Source organism: Trichechus manatus, unplaced genomic scaffold, assembly GCF_000243295.1.
Source record: "Trichechus manatus latirostris isolate Lorelei unplaced genomic scaffold, TriManLat1.0 scaffold00011, whole genome shotgun sequence".
In the NCBI taxonomy this organism is placed as follows: domain Eukaryota; kingdom Metazoa; phylum Chordata; class Mammalia; order Sirenia; family Trichechidae; genus Trichechus; species Trichechus manatus.
The window spans coordinates 19,129,008-19,133,428 of record NW_004443947.1 but is presented as its reverse complement, the minus strand read 5'-3'; the positions used below and the strand labels follow the sequence as shown (position 1 = coordinate 19,133,428).

General features: G+C 42.7%; 1 pseudogene; it reads left to right on the top strand.

Annotated features, from left to right (window-relative positions):
* The first annotated feature begins 2,976 nt into the window (after window positions 1-2,976).
* LOC101361579 (heterogeneous nuclear ribonucleoprotein A1-like) lies at window positions 2,977-3,986 on the top strand (annotated as a pseudogene).
* The last annotated feature ends 435 nt before the right edge of the window (window positions 3,987-4,421 follow it).

Here is a 4,421-nt window from a genome sequence, read left to right as displayed (position 1 = left end):
CACAGAGAGGAGATTATTTGCTCCCTTTCACCTTTTGTTTATACAGAAGGTAAGTATTTTCAAAAATATGAAAGTCTGGATTCTACGTGATCAGGGTTTATGTGATCAGGTGCAGAATCTGAGACAAGGATTTGAGGACAAGTGGGATTTCAGAACTGTCCTAATGCCTGAGGGGATACTGGCAGAAAGCTTCAGGTCAGCTTCAAACACCTTGACATTTACTTGTGTGATAGTGCACTTCGTCACAACTCCTTCTAGTCTAAAATTTCAAGTATATCTTCTCTCTCTACTGCCCTGATTCAGGCGTTCCTGAGCGTTGGAGGTGGATGGTCAGGACTTCTAGATAAGGTATGTCTGGAAGGGAAATGACTACTCTGAGACAAGTTGGAGAGCATATGAACCTCAGGTACAGAGTGGTGTTGTGTTCATTTCTGTTTGCCTACAGAGAAGACATTTGTCTTCTAGAAACATCCTTAATTTTTGTTTAGGGATGTTCTTCCCCCATGCGCATAGTCAGTTCATGTGAGTCAGGATGGGCACATGCCAGTTTAAATTACCCAAAAAACAAACCATACCCAAGGCCGTTGAGTCGATTCTGACTTATAGCCACCCTATAGAACAGAGTAGAAATCCCCCATAGAGTTTCCAGGGAAAGCCTGGTGGATTCGAACTGCCAGTCTTTTGGTTAGCAGCCAAACTCTTAATCACTATGCCATCAGGGTTTCCACAAGTTTAAATTAGGACAGCTTAAATAAGGACAGGTTAAATCATAGAGTCTTTGCTAAGAATACCAGAAAAGGCACCGACTTCTTTGCACTGGAGCTGAAGGTAGTAAGATATTGCCCCTGGTGCCTCTGTCTACCATTATGTGACCACAAAGGGAGACTCTAGGAATAGATCAGCACAGGGAATGAGAGCTGCGAGCTCAAAAGAGAAGGATGTTAGGTGTTGAGTCATCATTTGGGGTGGGGTTCCTGTTTCTAGCCATGCTTACGTCCTAGATTGATACTTGTGTTACTGGAATCTCCCGATATGATCAGTTGTAAAACTTTTTAAATTTTGAATCCAGAAGGTTCCAAAATGAGACATTGATGATCCAGGTATTATAGCATACCAAAACCAAATCCGTTGCTGTCCAGTTGATTCTGACTCATAGCAACCCTATAGGATAGAGTAGAACTGCCCCAGGCAGTTTCCAAGGCTGTAATCTTTGCTAAAGCAGACTGCCAAGTCTTTCTCTCTCAGAGAGGCTGGGGTTTGAATTGCCCACCTTTCATTTAGCAGCCGAGTGCTTAACCACTGCACACCAGGGCTTTTTCTATTATAGCATAGGAAGTAATATTAACATCGAAGGCATTTTCAGCAATAGTCAGCCTTTGCCAATCAGAAAACTGGCATGACCCTTGACGCATATCTTAAAATTTTAGTGCCTCAGTTTCCTTTTTAGTAGAATGAAGTAAATCATGGTATCTGCCTTATAGACTGATTGTGAGGGTTAAATGAGCTAATAAACATGAAGTGCTTTGCCTGGGGCTTGGCACATGGAATTGAGAGCTCCATGAGGGCTGGGACTGTGTCTGGAATATTTTTCTCTAAACCCAGCACCAATTATACTGCCTGCACATACAAGATGGTGACAAATAATGTTTGCATGAATAAATGGATGGAGGAAAGTAGAAGTAATATTCAAAATATTTAGCAACCAGTATGGTACCAGCACCAATCAACGAACACAGGACAGTCATAAGCAACAAGTACAGCCCTACCATATGAATTGTATTTACATATTGACTATGAGCTAGAATAAAAGAACAAATATTACAAAGCACAGAATATACATATATATATGATATATACATGTATATATAGCCTTTTACACAGTAACAGGACTTCACACAGTTCTAAAGCTTGGATGTGTTTGGTTTTACTTTCAGAGAAGCCTGTATAGTGATGATACCCAATGATTATTATTTTATGAAAAATTACTACCAGAATACATTTCCTTGGTTACATGACTCTCTTATATAGACTACTTTATTATTGAGAAAAGAACCATTCCCAAATGTTCTCCTTTCCAAGCAATGCCTGGCCTTTGCTTTTCTACAATTCTGTTGCTGAAAAGACTCTTTGAGATTATACACTGAGTATGTATATCAGGGAGCCCTGGTGGTGCAGTATTTAAGAGCTCATCTGCTAACCAAAATGCTGACAGCTTGAATCCACCAGCTGCTCCTTGGAAACCCTATGAGGCAGTTCTACTCTGTCCTATAGGGTCACTATGAGTCAAACAACAACAACATCTGCATCATGCTATCATGGAAGTAAACAAATTTTAAATACTGCTCAATATGAGTTAGGGCTGGTTTTCCTATTCTTGCTGAGTCATGCCCTATTTGACGAATACAGTATTTCATGTCTCCCTCCGCCCACCTGACCTAAGACTATTACTGAGAACCGGAGTATAAAAATGGTCCTTTGTCAAGCAGAGTTGAGAGTAGAGCCAAGATGAAAACTCAGCTCTTCTTACCTCTCGAAACCAAAATCAAACCATTGCCTTGGAGTAGATTCTGTCTCATAGAATAACCTATAGGGTTTCCAAGGTTGTAATTTTTATGGGAGCAGAGTGTCATATCTTTCTCCTGGGAGCAGTTGGTGGGTTCAAACCACTGACATTTCCATTAGCAGCTGAGTGCTTCACCACTGCACCACCAGGGCCCCTTCAGTATGGCTTACTTTCTAGTTATTCCAGGAAGTGCAGTTTTAATTCCTGCCTTGGTGCGTTTTCCCATGAGGTACCTCTTGCCTAGGGTGCCTCTCCACCACCAGTGAAAAGGCCACATTTTACTGCAGATGAACCATCAGTCTTGAATTTGTGATTTTTCTTTACCCCTTAGGGTACAAAGGAAGAGAGAAGGGCTTTCTGCCCATGAACACCACCAAGGAAGCATCAATAAAGTCTTTCTTCCCACTGCTGTCATGTCTGAGTCAGAGAGTCCTAACGAGCCTGGACAGCTGCAAAAACTCTTCAATGGAGGTTTGAGCTTTGAAACAACCGATGAGAGTCTGATGAGCCGTTTTGAGCAATGGGAGATGGTCACGGACTGAGTGGTAATGAGAGATCCAAATACCAAGCACTCTAGAGTCTTTGATTTGTTGCTCAATTCTCCTGTGGAGGAGGTAGATGCAGCCATGATTGCCAGACCACACAAGGTGGATGGAAGAGTTGTGGAACCAAAGACAGCTGTCTCACAAGAAGACTCATAGACCAGGTGATCACTTAGCTATGAAAAAATATCTTTGTTGGTGGCATTAAAGAACACAGTGAAGAACATCACCTAAGAGATTATTTTGACCAGTATAGGAAAATTGAAGTGATTGAAATCATGAGTAACCACAGCAGTGGCAAAGAGAGGTGTTTTACTTTTGTCAGTTTTGATGACCATGACCCTATAGACAAGACTGTCATTCAGAAGTACCATACTATGAATGGCCATAACTGTGAAGGAAGGAAAGCCCTGTCAAAGGATGAGATGGCCAGTGCTTCATCCAGCCAAAGAGGTCAAAGTAGTTCTGGAAACATTGGCAGTGTCCGTGGAGGTGGTTTTGTTGAGAATGACAACTTTGGTCACAGAAGACACTAGAGTGGGATAAATGGCTTTGGTGGCAGGTATGGTGGTGGTGGATACGGAGTCAGTGGGGATGGTTACAACGGATTTGGTAATGATGGAAACAGTTTTGGGGATGGCAGATGTTACAATGATTTTGGCAATTACAACAATCAATCTTCAAATTTTTGACCCACAAAGGGAGGAAACTTTGGAGGCAGAAGCTCTGGCCCTTATGGTGGCAGAGGTCAATACTTTGCCAAACCATGAAACCAAGGTGGCTATGGCGGTTCAAGCAGGAGCAGTAGCTATGGCAGTGGCAGATAGTTTTAATGACTGCCAGGAAACAAAGCTTAGCAGGAGAGGAGAGCCAGAGAAGTGACAGGGTGTCATGGTTTGAATTTTGTCCCCCAAAAAATGTTCATCAGTTTGGCTAGGCCATGATTCCTGGTACTGTGTGATTTTCCTGTATGTTGTAAACCGGCCTCTATGATGTTAATGAGGGAGGATGGGTGGCAGTTGTGTTAGTAAGTCAGGACCTGATCTACAAGACTGGATTGTGTCCTGAGGCAGTCTCTTGAGATATAAAAGACAGACGTGAGCAGTGAGACAGGGGAACCTCGTACCACCAAGAAAGCAGTGCCAGGAGCAGAGCGTGCCCTTTAGACCTGAGGTTCCTGCGCAGACAAGCTCCCAGACCAAAGGAAGACTGATGGCATGGACTTTCCTCCAGAGCTGATGGAGAAAGCGTTCCCCTGGAGCTGATGCCCTGAATTTGGACTTGTAGCCTACTGGACTATGAGAGAATAAATTTAT